Here is a 21,009-nt window from a genome sequence, read left to right as displayed (position 1 = left end):
GCGTAGAGCCTTCTTTAAGAGTTTCTAACTTATCAACTTCTTTTTATAGGATTGAAGTTTATACCCTTTCTCTATCTATTATGGCTTATTTTTGGTTGATACTGGAAGAAAAAGAAATGCAGTGTTAGAGCAATCTGCAAAAAAATTCAGGCCAGAGGATTGTGCTCCGACAAGGACCCTCGATGCTCAAGTCAGAATGCATAAACAGAGAAGTAGAGTTTTAGCTCTCTCAAATGGATTACTTATCTAGATTCTCAAGATTTGAGTATTTATAGAGGAGATGGCTGTGTAACCGTTCTTAGAAGGTAGGCTGGCTGAATCTGATGCAGTTATTTGGTTGTGATTCTCAGAATGAAACAGTTGCACCTGCAAGAATCTCAGGATTAGGTGCTTACACCAAGATAGTATTGATAGCTGTGGTCAGTTGGTGCTTGCCTTTTGAATCTGGGTCTGGTCAATCTACTTTCGAGGAGAGATAAGAGAGTATGGCGGACCGACTAAGAGTTGAGACTGATAGTTTTTCGACCAAGGCTCGATTAGATGGATTGATCTAAAAGACTAGCCAACTCACAGTTGTTATGCTAATCAGAGATTATTCTGATATATAAGCTGTGTAGGGATTGGATCCGACTAGAGATCAACCAGCAAGTTCTTTGATCAAGGATCAGACCAAATCTTTTCTGTCTAGGATTCAGACAAAAAATCATCCAACTAGGGGTCGGACAAGTCTTAATCAATCATGCGACTGCACTGCTTAAGGTATGCACTTTGACTAGCTCTTTTAGATCAAAAGTCGGATCAAGAACATATGGACGAGAGGTTGAACATAATAGCCTCCGACAAAGGGTCAAAACAGGCATTTGTCGATCAGGGGTTGGACAAACTACAATAATTAGACTACTTGTGAGGTGCTGATATGGATCCGATGGATCATAATGGGCTTGAATCTTCACACATCATCGGTCCATTCCAAATTACTCCTAACATATTCCATATTTTTGGGATTATGAGCTTCATGGAGTCAATGGGTGGGCGTTTCTTCTCCAAAATTCTTCTCTCTTATCACCTCCTTAGTTTCAACCAAAGATTTATCTTTATTCTAAGATAATCTAATATGCAATATCAAAATGATCGAGCTACTCTTGATGCAAACAATTTTGTGATTTCATTATTTTGAATCAAATGTGAGCATTAATAATTTAGTTATCGCAAAGTCAATGGAGCACATTGCAGTGCTAGTTGTGTACATGAAGTGTGGAGAACAAATGATGTAGAAATTCTGAGAGGTATTATCGCCTTTTTCTCTCTAGGGAGATAGGCAAAGGATAGATAAGCCTAGTGGGTAGGCTACGTAGATGCACAGGCATACTTTCAATATTTGAGTAGCTAGAAAGAGGATAATCAAAAGAAGATTTGAATAGCATACCTCAATATTTGAGGACTTTTGCTACCATCACACCACATGTTCAAAGGTAGATGAATAGGGTTGGATTGCATGTAGCTGAGGCTATAATAGAAGAAATTTATGTTACCAATATCCTAAGATAAAATCCTATTAGTAATCTAAGAATAGGATAAAGCAAAGGCAATGCAATGATAATTAAAGATATAATAAGATAGATTAGTGTATTGAAGGTTCATCTTAAAGTGCAATTCTACTTATTTATACTAGAAAGCATAATAATTATCCACTCTAATAATGATGATTCATGTTCAGCTTCCACTTTTGATAGTTCCAGCAACTGGTGCCAATTCTAGTCTTCCAACTTAGATTCATCAGAATGGTCAAACTAATAATTGTACTCAATTAATCCAAATCTTATTATTGCATCTCCATTCCATCTATCTTGTATTAGTTCTCTCTCGGCCACTTCTATATATCTTGCCTCTAATATGGTCTTTTGCATTTGAAAATATCCTTAGATCGATTTGGTCAACTCTCTCTATATGTACTTGTTCACCTTAGTCTAATAGATCATATATTCCTTTTACTGGCTATTTGAGTAACCACACCAATTTTAAGTTTTGGCTCAAGATTTTAGGTCCTATCTAATCCTATTTCAAAGCCACCAGATGTATAGTGATCTTCGAATGTTAGAATGTGGTGTAAACAAGATAATGTTTATAATAATAAATTTTTTATAAAAGTATATTTGAGGCTCAAGTGAGGAGCCATGCCTGCTTATGCTCGTAGTATATTAATGGTTGAAAAAGTATAAAAATATAATATAAGGTGCTAATTACCTATCCTAGTGATCTAGAAGAAAACTTCATCAACACAATAATGTGAGATTGATTAAAAATCATCATCAATAATTTTGCTAAAGAAAAAAGATATTTTGAAAATAAAGAAAATGTATAATCTCGTAGTGACTACAACGTCATGCAACACTGAGCCTCTAATATCAGCTACAAGCATGCATACACCATGAGGTCATCATTTGGACACATTGCCTACATGTTGGTTAAGGGTGGGAAAAGTGTCAGGTTGGATCATAAATGGATTGGATCTACGAGAGTTGGGTTAAAAAAAAAATCAATCTAAATCTGACATATTTATTAAACAAGTTGGGATTCGAAATCTAAACCTGCACCATTTCATAAATAGATTACCTAACCCGATCTGCTTAACATGTTTAATAAACAGATCAGGTCAGATGAGGTCCACAGGATTAACCTTAAAATAAGAATAGATGGAGAGAGGAAGACCCCTAAGACACATCAACCACCATCTTACTAAGAAAAATTACTATTACAATAAGGAGCTATGGCAGCTCTTACTACGACAGTGGTTTTAGGCTATGGCAGCTTTTACTATGGCAATGGTTGCAAAATCACTATCATAGAATCTATGGCAGCGATAATCACTAAATGCTGCTATATATTGGACTTATAGCAGTGGTTATAGATAATCACTGCCATAGCTAGCCTATGGCAGCAGTTATAGATGACCGCTGATGTAGGTTTAACCTATGGCAGCGGTTGGTAATAACCGCTGTCATAGGTTCGAGCTATAGTAGCAGTTTTATATAACCACGATTATAAATTCGAGATATGGTAGCGGTTGATAAATCACTGCTATACAATATATAACAGTGGTTGCGCAACCACTGCTATAGATCTTATAGCAGCAATTATTCTTCAACCACTGCTATAGAGGTAGAATATAATTTTTTTTTAATTTTTTTAATATGATATAATTTTAAAATTTAAAGTTTATCTTCATTATTTATATCTAAATAATTATTGTTAGAATATCGTCACTCAAGACCACCTTGATCCGATAGCCCTAAGTATGTTGACCATTCAAATTTGATTTCGAAGGTCACGAACGGCCGCATAATGATCTGATAGATAGAGATCACTGATGGATCCAAAATTTTACAATAATAATTTTGATAATATTTATATTATACTATCAAAATTTTACTTCAATCGGATATCACTATCATGGTCAATTTAGCATGAGATTATTTGGATCGTTAAATAAGAAATGAGTAATCAAAAGGCCAAATGACGTTCGATTAAGATGATTTTTTAAATAAATGATCATTATTACTATTTTAATCATTTGTATGGTGGTGATTATAAAATTTAAACTGCATATATATAAACCATCCATATTAATTAAATCTCACAAAAGTATAAGTATAATTACTTAAAGACTTCAAGAATGAAAATTAAGAGACATATAGTTTTGGATCATTCATATATGTATGATTTAAATTTTATGATCATTACTATATAAATGATCAAAGAAGTAGTAAAAATTATTTATCTAAAAGAATCATCTTATATCAGACATCGTTTGGCCTTTTGATTACTCATTTTTTATTTAACAGTCTAAATTATCTTATTCTAAATTGACATAATAATGATGTCCGATTGAAATAAAATTTTGATAATATAATATAAATATCACTGAGATCATTATTAAAAAAATTTTAACCCATTGGTAGTCTCTATCTATCAGATCATCATGTGACCGTTCGTGGCCATCAAAATCAAATTTTAACGATTGGCATACCTAAGGCTATCGAATCGAGATGATCTTTTATGATGATACTCTAACGATAATTATTTAGATAATGAATAGTGAAGATAGATTTTAAATTTTAAAATTATATCATATTTAGAGAAAAAAATTATATTTTATCTCTATAGTAGTGGTTGTAATAACCACTGTAATAGGTCTATGGCAGTGGTTAGTAAACCACCATCATATCTTGAACTTATGGTAGAGGTTAGGTATAACCGCTACCATATCTCCACCTATGGTAGTGATTATCAACAACCACTGTCATTGATTAACCTACGGTAGCAGTTATCAGTAACTACTGCCATAGGTTGATCTATGATAGCGATTATTTATAACCGCTACAATAGGTCCAAACTATGGTTGATTGTGATAGTCCCACATCGGTTATAGAAGAAATGAATGACCTGTATATGATGACTTAAGTAGTCAACCAGCAACAATCTGGGCATAAGTATTTTATGATTTTTGTCTACCTGCTATGCCTGTTACAGCCCTACCCCTACCGCACCGCCGCCCCATCATTGGGAGTCGGGGCCCCGCTCGTCTCCACCGTCGCTACCCGCTGCCACCACCACCCGCCGCCCCGATCACACCACCACGATCACGATTGGATAACCACTGCTATTGCCAATACAACAGTGGTTATCCAACCGCTGCGATAGCTTAGCATAGCAGCAGTTGGACAACTGCTGCCATACCTGGTCTATGACAGCAATTGGGTCAACCACAGCAATAACCACTGTCATAAACCTACAGCTACAGCCACAGTAGCAACGGTTGTCTAACAGCTGTCGTTGGCTATGACAGTAATTTTTTGAGTTACGACAGTAGTTAGCCCCAGCTCAAATTTTGGGCTATGACAGTAGTTGCGAATCACTATCAAATTTCAAATCCGAGATAAAAAAATCATGATCATTTGATCAAGAATGAACATCAGATGATTAGAAAAAAGGACAAGAGATCCACTCTCCGAGTCCACTAAGTTGGATGAGAAAAAGTCGAAAAAGCAATCCTATGTATCCACCTTGTAGGTAGTGATGGTGGAGAATCGAAACCACCATGCATCAACCATTGTCGATGAGGAGAGTGGCCGTTATGGATGAGGATGAGGAGAATAGCCATTGACGGGGACACACTACAAGAAAAATAGCTTTAGACAATAGTCGAGAAGCAACAGCTCAAATAATCATTGCAAAAGTAGTTCTATGAGAACAATATTTTTAACCATTGACTTAAATCTAATTATGCGAAGTGATTTTAGAATAATGATTTTAAACCATTTCCATAAGGTGCATTATACGATAGCTAGACAATGATTTTCAAATACTGTTGCATAAAAATTAATATTTTAGCAATATTTTTTACTATTGTTGCCTATATTTTTGTCTATATGCAACAATTGTTATGATTGTTGCTTAAAATTAACATATTTTGCAGTGACTAAAATAACCATTATATAAACATATAATTTTAAATAGTAATTTTTATAATTATCGCTTAAAATGATACTTTTAAAAAATAATTTATATAATTATTGTCTTTAATCAGGATCTAGAGTAGTGGTTATAATAGCCGTTGTATAAAATGATTCCTTATAGCAATAAGTAATATAATTATTGTAGAAAATCAGATTTTTTTCATAGTAGAGTTTAGAGCTGTTGTATAAAAATGATGCTTTCAGACAATGGCTTGTGAAACTATTGCCTAAAATGATGATTTTTAGCAACGATCTGTATAACCACTGCCTAAATTGATGGGGATGAGGATGAGAAGAATGAGGATGGTAATGTTGAGGATGAGGAGAATGATCGTTGTTGATATGCAAATAGCAGAGTGAAGGCATCAATCGCTCGATTGGCCAAGAGTAAGAGGAATGGTATAGGGATCTTGGCAATGACCCCATTAAAGTGGATGGAGAGGAGGAAGTAGCGAGTGCATCCCATTTGGCATACTTCATAGAGAGGGAGCGCTTGAGGGAGGTGATGAGGGTGATGGGGAAGGCAATGATGAGAATGAGGAGAATGATCTCTGTCAATGAGTTGATGGCAGAGGTATCAATCGCTCAATTTGTCAGTCAGCCAAGAGCAAGAAGAAGGGAAAATGTAGACCCTAAATCATGATGGGGTGGGTGGAAAAAATGAAAAGGAGGCGATGTAGCATCATCATATGTTTCTAATCGACCAAGAGTGGGATTCAGGACCACAACTCACAAGATGCCTATTTGAATTTTAAATTGAGGCAGTGCCATGGTAACCCAAGCCCAAATACTTAGTCCATTTAAAATATAAATAGTATATAGATTATTAGGTTATTTGGCTCAATCCAATCTGAATATTAAATGGTTAACATGCCTAAAATCTCAACCTAACCCAAATATTAAATATATTTAATGGATTAATCTATTTACAATTTGAATCTATTTAGTCTAAACTCAAATATATATACTGGATCGAATATGAGTCAGATTGGTGTGTCAGGATATATTTTGCCATCCCTACTTTCTACGTAACTAAGGTCATTTAGACACCTACAATCCAACTTCACCATCTTAGCTGAAAAAATTGAAGCGCCATTAATTGGCTATTGGTGTCATCTCTCTCTTTCTCTCTCTCTACTAGGACAACTTTCCTCTGACTATTTGCATGGACCACAAAGAAAAACTACACTACTTTTGAAATGATACTGAGAAACATACTGAACAACCCCACATAAGGCACGAGGTCATGAAAGGAGCATCATGTTACATATATCTTCAAGGACATTTACTTGAATTTGATAGGAGTCGGGTGACTCTAGCCACCTAAATGTTGGCCCTCGTGGTTCCAAAAAGGGCCCAGGGAAGAAAAATAGGGCCAAAGGCAAGGTCCCAGCCCTATCAGAGCCTTAAATGGAGGTGACTGCCAACTCTGAGGGCTCTGGGGTGTTTCTTTTCTCAGTGAGGCCCCTGGGGGGGGGAGACATCTCTACCTCAGCTCATGGACTTGGGGAACGACTCCAGTGCACTAACCTATGTTGGGTATTCTAAGCTGGGGCTAGTGCCTCAAATGAAGCAGGACCCCAGGGGTGTGGGTTCTTTGGATTTGGAGGTTTTGATGGGGGGTCAGGTTCGGGATCATGATGAGGCTGTGGCACAACTGAGGTAGGCCATCCAGGGAGCAAGGGAAGGTCTGTCAGTCATGGACTCATCGATTATAGGGATGGAGGTAGTATTGGATGTGTGTCCCAGAAGCCAAGTTTGACTGATACATACTTTCTTCTGGGGCATATTTTGTACTTGTTAGGCAGTCTTAATAATCAATCATATTTATGTGTCTATGATTTATTTTAAAAATTAATAAAGATAATTTTGTATATTCTCAAGGTGTTGGGAATTTGAGACATACATCATTAGTGGTTAATTTCTAAATACTCTCGATCGAAGGATCATCGTGGAGGACAGTGATCAATCCATTCAAGATTGATGCATGGATCACCTCCCTTTAGGACAGTTGAGTCTCGAGTCTGCGGTGTAGAGACACTGGGGTGAGAGTACAGATGGTTGTTAGAGAATAACTTGCATTGAACGTGATCAACACGAGAAATCACTTAGATGTCTACTCACTCATCAGTAATTTTTTCGATGCTATAGTGGTGTGACTGATCGTTTGACCTGCGGTGTGTTGGCTATTCACAGCAAGGCTATATAGTTTGACTGCACGTTCCTTTGATCCCTAGCCATATGTGTCCTTATTGTGAATGTTGGCTATATAGGTTCAGATTCGCTATTTGGAGTAGGATACATCTAGATAGAATCTATCGACCTTGATAGAAAAGGAGAAGTCCCATGCGATTTGTAAGACTGAGTTCAAAAAAATCTCTGATCGAAATAAGTGTGAATACTGAAAAAGAATTTTCACGAGATTCATAAATAAACTCGAGTCGAGCTAATTTAGCATATGACTGATGATTAGGTTTGACGAGTTCTCCATGACCTTCGTCAAATCGGAACTCTCGATAGAGGGATTGTATCACATGATAACTGCACCTAAGAGTTTTTTTTTCTGTTCTGCTGGATTGCCACTACATATTACTAGATGTCACTGATGGATCATGAGAACTCACTAAGATCATTTTCGGATCAACGATCTTTGTTGAAGTAAGTTAGAATCATTTCAGCCCATCGAAAAGAGTTTTAATGATACTGTGATAGAGGTCACAGTAAGTCTCACTATCAGACATAATAGAATCTGAGGGATCACACACAAAAAGAGCATGACCTGATCAATGACTTGAATCATATTTGAATTATCAATCGGATTGATAGTTTGAATATTAGAAACTACTAATTTGTAAGCGTTACAGTTTTGACAGCTGCTAATTGTTAGCACAGGAACTTAATTGCAAGTGTTATAATATTTTTAAAGTTGATTAATTTAAATCAAATTTAATTAAATTTAATATTAATTGGATTCAATTATCCAAATCAAATTTGGATTTCAAGTCTAATTGGATCAGGCTTGACAGTCTTTTCGAATTCGGTTCGTTTCGGACTCGATTTGAATCCGATTGAGGCTCTACTTGAACCAGATAAATCATGACTCAGAGAGCTCAAGTTTTTTAAGATTTTCTCTTCAAAAATTATGCCAAGATGGAAAGAGGGGCATTATTTTTTACATCATTTTCTTCTCATGCGCGTGAAAGGAGAGGGGGCGCCAATAGTTGGCACCCCACCTTATGGAATTTTTTTCATCCAGATTTTTTTTTATTTGAATTTGATTTAAAATAAAATAGAAATCTCTCAGATTGGGGTATGGAAGCATTTTTTTTGTGTGATAAAAAAATTAGAGAAAGTGGACGTGCGCTGGTTTTGTGCGTGAAAGATCTTCTTGATTTCTTTTGATGCACCACTTATATCATTCCTTTATTACATGCCATATATTTTCTATTTTGATAAGATCAGATCTTTATCTCTAAGGGAGCATAAGGAATAAAAGTGTGTGTGACAAAAATTTAAGGAGAAGAAGAGTTTTGGTGTGAGATATGGATGCCTTCTTTAAGACATGAAAATTATTTTCATGCACTGCCTTTTTTCTTTCTTACACATCCCAACACCCTCCTTCCTCCATCCTCCACATCAAGATTTGATGGTGATCAGATCTAAGATGAGAAAAGAGAGAGAAGAAGAGAAGAAGAAGGATTCTTCTTCTCTTCATGGTGATTTGATTCAGATCCCATCGGATCTGCGTGAAAGAGTTCGCGCAGTGATCTCCTTCTTCAAGATCTAGAAAAAGAGATCTAGATCTAAGGATGAAAAGTGAGATCTGTAAGGTGCTAGCACACCGATGATCTCGGTGCTCCAATCAAGTGGCTCCATGTGGATATCAGTAGAGGTCGGGCACATGCACGGCTACGATCAGAACCCAAGACATCTGCAGGATCCGAGGTATGGAGATCTGATCTCCGTTTGTTTTTTCTAACAGTTCATTTTTCTATTTCAGATTTTAGATCATGGTCACATATTTGTATCAAGATTCTTATTATAATTTTTAGATCTGATCTGATATGTGAATAAATTAAAATTATTTTAATTTATTTTTTTCACTGTGTAGATGTCTAGAAAAAATTTTGAACTACACGTACGAAACCGTAGCGTATTCTAACAGTGATATCAGAGCATAAGTTCTGATACGAATATAAAATCTCCTTAAATCTAATATCTGGTTTGTAAAAATCAAATCTGAAGATTAATAAGATGATCACATTATTTTGAAATAAGATTATCCTGACATAACTCCTATTATGTTGAATGGTTGTCTTAGAACAATGTAGAACATCGATTAAGGTTAGATCTGACTTTTCTACATACTGTAATATGATTACAGGATTATTTTAGATCTGAAATTATTTTAGATCTAAAATAAATTATGAGTTATTCAGATTTGAAATTGATTTTAGATCTGAATATTTTAATTAAGGTGTAATTTGGATCTAGTATGTTTACTGAAATTCTTTCTACATGCATAGATTTAATATTATTATTCATATGTTTGATATGTGAAAGATAATTAGATCTAATTTTTAATTGATTACATATGTGATTTGTTATATTAAATTTTTAGTAGCTTATAATTAAATTGGAATAGTCACCATGACCGTCTGGTTCTTTCTTATGACGTATAGGGGTATCGACTGTGATATTTTCCATGAAGATGAACATCAAATAAAAAATTATATGTATGATATATTTTAATTTAATTCAGATTATGTATGTATTTTTATGTATTTTAGATCATAAAATATTATATTTGATATATTATTTGACAACCGATCTAAAACTTAATTTCTGAAAAATCCTAGATCCAAAACCCTAGGCTTGTTTGCATGAGAGCATGAAACAATGACTGGTATGCCTGTGGAGCTGACTCAATTCTTAATTGGGTCGACTCGAGTGCTTGGTGGGTTGACTCATTTTTTTTGGAGTCGACTCAAGACCTTGGTAGGTTAGCTCATTTGCAGATGAGCCGACTCAATTGTGCAGGCTAGATCTACAGGTTTCTATTTGTCTCAGTGTGTGTCGACTTACTGTGACAAATCGATTCATGTACCAGAATGAGTCGACTCGATTCTGCAAACAGTGATATTGTATGAGATACAATATAAATGATTTAGATTAGAAAATATTTCGAGATCTAAATCCAAACCCATGTACATAATACACTTAATTAAAAATTAAGATTTAAAATTATAAGATCTGAAATTATGAATTTAAGATCTAAATTTTAATGCATAAAATATGGACTTTTGGGTATGGGTTGAACAAATTAAGTTTAGAGACTAAACTATAACTAGGATCATTGATTAGATCATGTTAGAATCCTTTTCAATTTTGAGCAGTTAATCGAACCTAATCAAGAGTTGATTGGGATTAGGTCAAAGGGATTTAAAATTAAATTTAGTTGTAGTTGGTCAAATTGATTCACATGTGATGTGAATTGATTAAGTCAAGATCGAATTTGGCTCAACAGTTCGAGTCCGAGTCTATAGGTTAACTTAATTAATTCTAATCAACCAATTTAGTATCTAAGATAAGTACTAGATGATGGTTATTTAATTGGTTTCATTATCTGACCTGACCAATTCGTTGGTGTCTGAGAAAAGTAATGGAGGGACCCCCACTCATCTTTACTTACCTGGCTATCTTAGGAGATTATATTTTATATTAGGTTACCTGTTGATCCGAGTTCACCCATGCCGACTAGGTTGGTCAGACATAAAATGTGCTGATCTAAATCATACTAGTCACTACATCAGATGTATGTGACTAATTAGAAAAAATCTGAACCCAAATCTCCTCACTGAATATTAAGTCTACTGGTCTTCTACCGTTGTAGAGATGCGGGTGCCTTTTTCGACATTGATCATTCTCGACTGGTTACAGTGGTTCGGTTGCATCGCTCTATTGGCATCAGATGTCCTGAGGTAAAGATGGAGTTGGGCCCAATAACTGTTAGGTGAGAGACCCAATGACAGCTTTGCACTCACTGGTGAACGTTGGGTGGACTTAATTAAGAAATATGCCAATAACTGTTAGGTGAGACCACAGGACCTAAAGATCAAGTCACTGTAATATGCTTGGAGAAGCATCTGGAAAAAGAGTTATCCATGCATTGATATACGTGTCATCAATAATTGTTAGGTGAGGTATCGTACATTGATGGGACCGCAGCACCCACTAGAACCATTTATCGTATTAGGGTTTCTATTTCTCCACCCAAGGAGTGTGAGAGACTCAAAAAATTAATGAAAATTTTTTATTTATTTTTAAAATTTTTAGAATAAACTATTACAAGTACAATCATCTAATTAAATTTTTATTCTCTGTGATCAATTCTTTCAGCTTCCAACACTCTAGCTCGAATCCTAGATATATACCACTTAATCAAAATCGATTACATATTCTATTTCAAAAATCTAAGAATAGTTCTTAGTTTTTAAAAATTAAGTCATATTTTTAATCAGATTAATCCAATATCATCAGCTTGTCCAATCTATAGTCAACGAGCTATACTTGATAAATGGTTGGATATTGACAATTAAGTTAGATGCTATAAATTAGATTTCATAGTCGATGAGATCTAATATATGCATAAAGACATATAGACTGCCAATGACATATTGATTCATTTGCAATAGTTATGAGATAATCAGAGTCGCACAATGCATGAGATGCGTGATGGACAGTTGGTCTATGATCGATGATCAAGGACATTGAAGAGCTTGAAAAGCTCGACATGACCATGCATAAGAAATTACTAATAGATTTGATCCTGCAATTTCTGATTCATATGGATAGTTTATAAAATTATTGTATGAATGAATATTATAGCATCTTAACTGAATTGGTCGATATGCTGGTAACTAAGGAACCTTGAAAAATTTAGAGGTACATACTTGGAGAACCTAAAAGAAACATTTACATACCTTTGAAAGGTATGTCAAATTGCTCAAAATTGATCTTACGATTTTTTCTTTTTCATTAGACTTTAGTGCATATTACACACTTTAATATAAGATCTAAAGAAGGAAGAGGATTGAAGGAAGATGAAGTGACTCTTTTGAGTCGGTAATTATGCAAAAGTTGCACTGAGACTGTGAGCACCTAATCTTGGTGATTATCATTTGGATTTAATTTTTTTGTTTGCATGGTGTGATGCATTTGTAAAAAATTTTTTAAGCAAAATAGTGAATACCATTGGGTCTAAGAGATTCAGAACCAGATAACCTGAAGTATATAGATGGTTCTTTTGGCTAGGTTATGTATGAAAAGAAATGATTTGCCGATTGGAGAAAATAAATTTTTGGGCTCATTGACTATTAAGTCATATCTAATCTGTGAATCATTTCTTTAAGGATTAATGATCAAGTTGTTCTTTATGGGTTAAAAGACTAGGACCACTGAGATACTTGTCCTAGTACACATATGATGTGTATGGCCCATTTGATGAGCCAGACTAGGAGGTTGTCACTACTTTATCATCTTTATCGATGAGCATCATGGTATAGGTATGTATGTGAAATACCAATCTGAAAGATTTTGAAAGATTCAAAGAATTCAGATATGAAGTAGAAAAGATAAATCAAAAAAATTTTCAAGATACTTCGATCGGATCGAGAATGCAATACCAAATAAAAAATTTATTGATTATTTAAAAAGAATGGCATAGTTTTATGATGAAATTTTCTTTGTACACCTCAGCTCAATGGTGTATATGTGAGGAGCAATAGCACTATATGAGATATGGTCTGATCCATCATGAATATCACTAATTTAATTATTATTTCTTTAAGAACAAGATTTAATTTTTAAAATTTAAATTAGATTTTTTCTAAAGTTGGTTTCACCACACCATATAAGATATGATATGGTGGACAAGTTAGAGGATAGGTATGTGAGAACTCATTTATAGGATATCTCAAAAGGTATTTGAGATATCACTTTCTCTTCCTAATGGTTCATAATGTGATTGTGAGAAATTATACTGTTTTCTTGAAAACAGTGGAAGGATGAACTCAAAAAGAAAGTCTCTAAAGAACAACGAGTTACAAGACCTATACAATCTATTTAAGATGAGCCAGTATATGTAGTACTTCTTCCATCTCGTCGATCTAGTAGGATCTCCTATCCTTTAGAAAGATACTTGATATTTTTACAAAGGATTCAGAGAAAGTATTTTTTGAGGAAGATTGGAAACATAGGGATGATCCCAAAACCTACAACGACATGATATGAGGAATCATGTAGTTATATGAAGGTCAGTGGAAGGGTCCCATGCTGATATCGATTATGATATGGTTATAAATAAAATTTTCTTTTCAAAGATCTAGGTCAAACATTCTAAAAGTAAAAGGTCTATAGAGATAGATCCTAAAAAGATGTTTGATTTTCACAGATAAGTACATAGAAGAAGTACTGAAAGGGTTCAGCATTGAAACCTTCAAGAGGGATGTGTTATCCTCTTGGACATAGGTGTATGCCATGCTATGTACTTGACTTGGTATATCTTGCTGTGAAAGTCATGAGTAGATATTAGTCAAATCTAAGCTGGGAGCATTGGATTGCTGTGAAAATATTCCTAAGTACTTGAGAAGTACTAAAGGATTATTCCTCATCTTTGAAGAAGGGTTAGAGCTAAGAGTGGGAGGATACACTGATGTTGATGGTAGAATGTCTACATTACATATATTCTTGAGTTATATTGGTTTGATTTATTGAAAAGATTCCACATAATCAACCAGTAGAAGTTGAATACGCTATAGATGTGCAAGATGTATTCTGATTTTTATGATAGTTGCAGACTTAGATGTCATACCATTGAATGCTATGATATTATACTGCAAAGATAATGGTCTATAGTCTTTGTTAAGGAGTCAATGTCTCACCAGAAGTCCATGCATATAGAATAGATATACGCGATTACCTCAAGTAGAAATACATGGAGGTGAAGAGAGTAGACTTCACATAATAGTGGTAGGCCCAAGTCACTTAGTCAGCTAAACACTGAAGCCTATCTTTAGAAGATGAGGCTCAGGTATATGGCAGATTGGCTTTAGTGCAAGTGGGAGTTTGTTGGATGTGTGCCCGAGAAGCCAATCTTGACTGACACATACTTTTCTCTAGGACATATTTTATACTTGTTGGACAGTCTTAATAACTAATCATGTTTATGTATCTATGATTTATCCTAGAAATTAACAAAGATAATTTTGTATATTCTCAAGGTGTTGAGAATTTAAAACATATATCATTAGTGGTTAATTTCTAAATACTCCCAATCGAAGAAACGTCATGGAGGAAAATGATCAATCCATTCGAGATCGATGCACGGATCACTTTTTTTTAGGACAGATGAGTCTCGAATCTACAGTATAAAGATACTTGAGTGAGAGTGCAGGTAGTTGTTAGAGAATAATTTATACTGAGTGTGACCAACACGAGAAACCACTTGAATGTCTACTCACTCGTCAGTGATTTTCTCGATACTACGTGGTGTGACTGATCCTTTGACCTATGATGTGTTGGCTATTTACAGCGAGGCTATATAGTTTGACTGCATATTTTCTTGATCCCTAGCCATATGGGTCCTTGCTGTGTATATTGACTATGTAGGTTCAGGTTCGCTGTTTGAAGTAGGATATACCTAAATAAAATCTATCGATCTTGATAGAAAAGGAGAAGTCCTATGTGATTCATAAGACTGAGTTCAGAAAAATCTTTAGCCAGAGTAAGTGTAAATACTGAAAAAGAGTTTTCACGAGATTCACAAATGAATTGTAGTCGAGCCAATCTAGCATATGACTAATAATGAGGTTTGACGAGTTCTCCATGACCTCCGTCAAGTCGAAACTCTCGATAGAGAGATTGTATCACATGATAACTGCACCTAGGAGTTCATTTTTCTGTTCTACTGGATTACCACTATATATTGCTAGATATCATCGGTGGATCGTGAGAGCTCACTAAGATTATTCTCGGATCAATGATCTTTGTTGAGGTGAGTTGGAATCATTTCAGTCCATCGAAAAGAGTTTCGATGATACTGTGATGGAGACCATGGTATGTCTCACTATCAGACAGAATAGAATATGAGGGGATCACATACAAAAAGAGCATGACCTGATCAATGGCTTAGATCATATTCAAATTATCAATCAAATTGATAGTTTGAATATTATAAACTGTTAATTTGTAAGCGTTATAGTTTTGGCAACTACTAATTGTTAGCGTGGCACTTAATTACAAGTGTTGTAATTTTTTTGAGACTGATTAAATTATAAATTAAATTTTAATTAATTTAAATTAAATTAAATTAAATTTAATATTAATTGAGTTTAATTATTCAAATCAGATTTGAATTTCAAGCCTGATTGGATCAAGCTTGATAGTCTTTTCGAATTTGGCTCATTTCAGACTCGATTTGAACCTGATTGAGTCTCGATTTGAACCAAATTGAGGCTCTATTTGAACCAGATAAATTATGACTCAGAGAGCCCAAGTTCTTTGAGATTCTCTCTTCAGAAATCATGCCAAGATGGGAAGAGGGGCATTATTTTTCATGTCATTTTCTTATTGCACGCATGAAAAGAAAGGGGGCGCTAATAGTTGGCGCCCCACCTTATCTGGAATTTTTTTCATCCAATTTTTTTTATTTAAATTTGATTCAAAATAGGATAGAAATCTCTTAGATTGGGGTGTGGAAGTATTTTTTTTGTATGATAAAAAATTAGAGAAAGTGGACGTGCATTGGTTTTGTGTGTGAAAGATCTTCTCGATTTCTTTTGGCGCACCACTTATATCATTCCTTTATTACACATCATATATTTTCTATTTTGATAAGATCAAGTTTTTATCTCTAAGGGGGTGTGAGGAATAAGAGTGTGTGCGATAAAAATTTGAGGAGAAGAAGAGTTTTGGTGTGAGATATGGATGCCTTCTTTAAGATATGAAAATTATTTTCATGCACTGCCTTTCTTTCTTTCTTACACATCCCAACACACTCCTTCCTCCATCCTCCACATCAAGATCTGATGGTGATCACATCTAAGATGAGAAAAGAGAGAAAAGAAGAGAAGAAAAAGGGTTCTTCTTCTCTTGATGGTGATCTGGTTCAGATCCTGTCGGATTTACACGAAAGAGTTCACACAGCGATCTCCTTCTTCAAGATTTAGAAGAAGAGATCTAGATCCAAAGATGAGGAGCGAGACCTACAAGGTGCTAGCATATCAGTGATCTCAGTGCTTCGATCAGGTGGCTTCGTGTGGATACCAACAGAGGTCGGGCACATGCGCGGCTATGATCAGAACCCGGGATATTCGCAGGATTCGAAGTATGGAGATATGATCTCTATTTGTTTTTTCTAACGGTTCATTTTTTTATTTCAGATTTCAGATCATGGTCACATATTTATATCAAGATCCTTACTATGATTTTCAGATCTGATCTAGTTCGTGAATAAATTAAAATTATTTTAATTTATTTATTTTTACTACATAGATATTTAAAAAAAATTGAACTACACGTATGAAACCGTAGTGTTTTCTAATAGGTAGACCTTTAGGGGCCTGCCAGGAGGGATCCTGGTGATGTGGAGACATGGCTCGATTAGGATAGATGCTTTCCATAGATGTAAGCAGCAGGTGGCCTTTGTTATTTCGAAGGAGATCGGAGGCCTATGGCTTCTATCGGGCATGTATGCAAGCACCGAGTCTAGAAGCAGAGGGTACTTTGGTTCAAGATTTTTAGGTTGGTGTTGTAGGGGTTGCCGTCTCTTATTCGCTAGGGACTCCAACTGCATTATGGGGCCCTATGAGAAGATGGGCAGTAGACAACATGTGGATAGTGTTGAATTCAAAAATTCAGATAGTTCATTAGTAATGTGGGCCTGATTGACCTCAATTATTTTGGATCCAGATTTACCTGATGCAACAATCATCGAGGGGCGGCCAGAGTTTGGGAGAGGATTGACTATGCTCTTGCCACTACTGCTGGCTCCAGCATTTTTCAAAGCATCAGGTTTAGCATTTGCCAAAGATTGCCTCTGACTATTGCCTGCTTTTGATCACCACCAACAGCCCATGTGTGCCTAGGGCTCCTTTCAGATTTGAGAGATTTTGGACCTTCTATCCTAGAAAAGTGAGAGCTGATCAATGAGGTGTGGAGGTTGTTGATCCATAGAAATACGAGGTATTGAGTGACTTGGAGGCTGGAGCTGGCTAGGCACAGGCTCCTCTGATGGAACCATCTTGAAATTAGTGATTTATCTAGGTGGATCGAGAGGGTGGAGGTGGATATTGCGAACCTACAGTTGAGAGAGGATTAGGAGGGTGGTCTTTAGGAGTATGATATGAGGGAGCTTTGTTGCATGCTTTCGGTGCATCATTTGTTATTGAGACAGCAGGAGATGATGTAGAGGTAGAAATCTATGGTTCAATAGATCAAGGAGGGTGATCAAAATACTAGATTCTTCCACCAATCGATGGTGCTCCGGAGATCTACCAACTGCATCAGATAGCTGTAAGGGAGCGACAGTGCTGTGGTGGATGATAGTGGGGATGTTAGGATGCTGATCTTCTAGTTCTTTAGATCATGTTGAATGGTGGCTCTTGATGGGGATGTTCCACTTCAGGAGGCCAGCCTATGACCCACGTCTCCAATCAGGAGAATGAGATCCTAACTCATCCAATGTTTGCTGAGGAGGTGCGGGGTGCCCTCTGATCTCTGAGGGAGGATAAGGCTCCAGGATCAGATGGATTTCTACCTTTTTCCTTTCATCATTATTGGCCCATTGTTGGAGGTGAGGTGGTGGAGGCTATACAGGGGATCTTTGATTCTACAGGCATCCCGAAGGGATGGAAGAAGACATTGGTCACCACCCTCATCCCGAAGTGGCCTGATCATCTATCCTAAAGCACTTCAGACCAATCAGTCTTTACACCACCCTCTACAAGATGTATGCTAAGGTTTTGGTCGGACGTCTAAAGCCGATTGTACCTCGACTGATCTATCCTAAGTAAGGTGCCTTCATTAGTGGCCATAGCATCACTGACAACATCCTACTTGTCCAGAAGTTTATGCATAATCTACAGCGAGCTCCAGCTTGCCATAGCCTGATGGCGATCAAGTTAGACATGGAGCTAGCCTATGACTGGATGAGTTGGTGCTTTCTGCAGTGGATGATGCAAGAATTCGGCTTTCAAGGTAGTTGGATCGATTAGATCATGGATTGCGTGGAAACTCCAAGCATTATGATTTTGATTAACGAAGCCCTGATAGATTTCTTTCACTCGATAGTCGGGCTTCAGCAAGGTTGCCCTCTCTCTCCTTATTTGTTTATTTTATGTGTTGATTCTTTGTCTCAGGCATTGAGAGCGGCAGCCCAAGTGTTGGAGATGGAGCCTTATTGGTCCATCCCTCGGACCGAGCCACTCTCACACCTACTTTTACTGATGACTGTCTTCTTCTTGGCCATGCTTCCATCTGGAATGCAAGATGTTTTGTTGCTATCGTTGAGGCCTATTGTCGGACTTCTAGCCAGCTTGTGAACTTGCAGAAGTCTAGATCATTTTCAGTCCTAAGACAAAGGTCCAATGAAACAAGCTATTTGGGACAGGCTGGGGATCCAGAAGTAGATGGGGACCCTAATCTACCTTGGGGTTCCCATCATAAGGCAGCACCTTCGATGGGTTGACTACAGACACATGGAGTAGCGGATCTAGGACCACCTCGATGGATAGCAAGCTAATGCCCTCTCTATGATGGACAAGATGACACTAGTCAAATTAGTCCTGAGCTCTATCCCGATCTACCTTCTAGTGAATATGGTGGTTCCGACTTCTAGCCTCAGGAGGTTGGAGCAGCTTTTCCATAACTTTTTGTGAGGTTTTAGACATGATGGGCATGGGGTCCATCTAGTGTCTTAGGAGGTGGTTTGCTAGCCCTTGAGGGATAGAAGCCTTAGGATTCAATCGATGTTGGATAGGAGGGAGGCTATGATTGCCAGGCATGCCCCCAGATTTTTTGTCCAACTCGATTGTTTGTGTAGGATTACAAGAGCTTCATATAAAGCATGGAGTCAGGGGTCCCAGATTTATGCTACTCATTGGTGCTCTTTCATATGGAGGGAGATCTGCGTCCATGCACCTATGGTGCTTGCCTAGGTCAGATGGTTGATAGGGGATGGGGCGTCGGTTGATGTGAGCTAGGATATCTGGATCTCTAGCCTTCCTCTGTCTAGGTGGCCAACATATGTCAGTATGGAGGTGGATGACCATTTGTGGGTTAGCGATCTACTTACCGTCGGTGGTAGGGCTTGGAGAGTTCAAGATATTATCCATCTTTTTGGCAGTTCGCTTGCTGATCGAATTCTCGCCATCCTAGTGCTTGTCTATCGGACCCAGGATTTGAGGGTGTGAAGCCACTCGTATTGTCCGAATGCCCCTATGAAGGATCTCTTCATAATGTGCAGGGTAGCGTCAAACAGGAGGATCGAGACTGCTTGGATCTGGAGGGTGACTGCTTATCCTAGAGTGAGGTTCTTTATTTGGAAGGTCGCTTGGGATCTGCTTTCGACCCGCATGCTTCTCAAAGATAGGGGTATGGATCTTTCGGCTGACTGTTAAATCTGTGGTTTGGAGGAGTCGACAGAGCATGCTATCCTACGCTGTCCGAGAGTGAGATTGATTTGGAGGAGGGCGGGGGGCCAACCCTAGGAGGCAACCAGAGGCTCCTAGATGGGCTGTTTTCTGGAGATGATTCGCAAGAGCATGACCAGAGGGCTGACCTGGTCCTAAGAGGGAAGTTGACATATGTCGCCTATCAGATCTGACTCTCCAGGAATAGTCTAGTCTTTAATACCAAGATGGTGCCCGTACATCGGGTGCTAAAGAGACCTATGAGCCTGATCGAGGAATACTGTCATTTCGATGCCGCTGGCTTATCCTATGACACCTCCGAGTCTTGAAACTCCCATGCTACTCCTACAGCAAACTGAAAGATTATCTTCATTTCCTGAGAGCTTCCATCCTTAAGGTTTGTCAAGATCAATTTCGACGGCACCATCAGAGATGGCAGGGGCGGTGCTGGCTTTGTCATTTGAAAACTGGACGTCAGGGTGCTGACGATGGAGGATTCATACCTATTCGAGCCCTTCGTACTAGGTGCGGAGTTTCGGATTCCCTGGACAGACATTATCTATGCCAGACAGGAGCTGCGGGGGGAACGGATCTACATTTAGGGCGATTCGATGACCGTCATCAAATGGATTCGGGATGATACGAGACACTTGAAGGCTCATCCACTTTTCTGTGATATCTGAATTTTTCTTCATGAATTTACCAAAGTATCGATCCATCAGGTTTTTTGAGAGGCGAATAGTATGGCAAATTAGATCGCTTCTTTTGTTACTGAGCACATTGGAGATTGGACTTGGCGATAT

This window comes from Elaeis guineensis, chromosome 12, assembly GCF_000442705.2.
Source record: "Elaeis guineensis isolate ETL-2024a chromosome 12, EG11, whole genome shotgun sequence".
Classification (NCBI taxonomy): Eukaryota; Viridiplantae; Streptophyta; class Magnoliopsida; order Arecales; family Arecaceae; genus Elaeis; species Elaeis guineensis.
The sequence above is the reverse complement of the archived record's forward strand: the minus strand, read 5'-3'. Positions refer to the sequence as shown.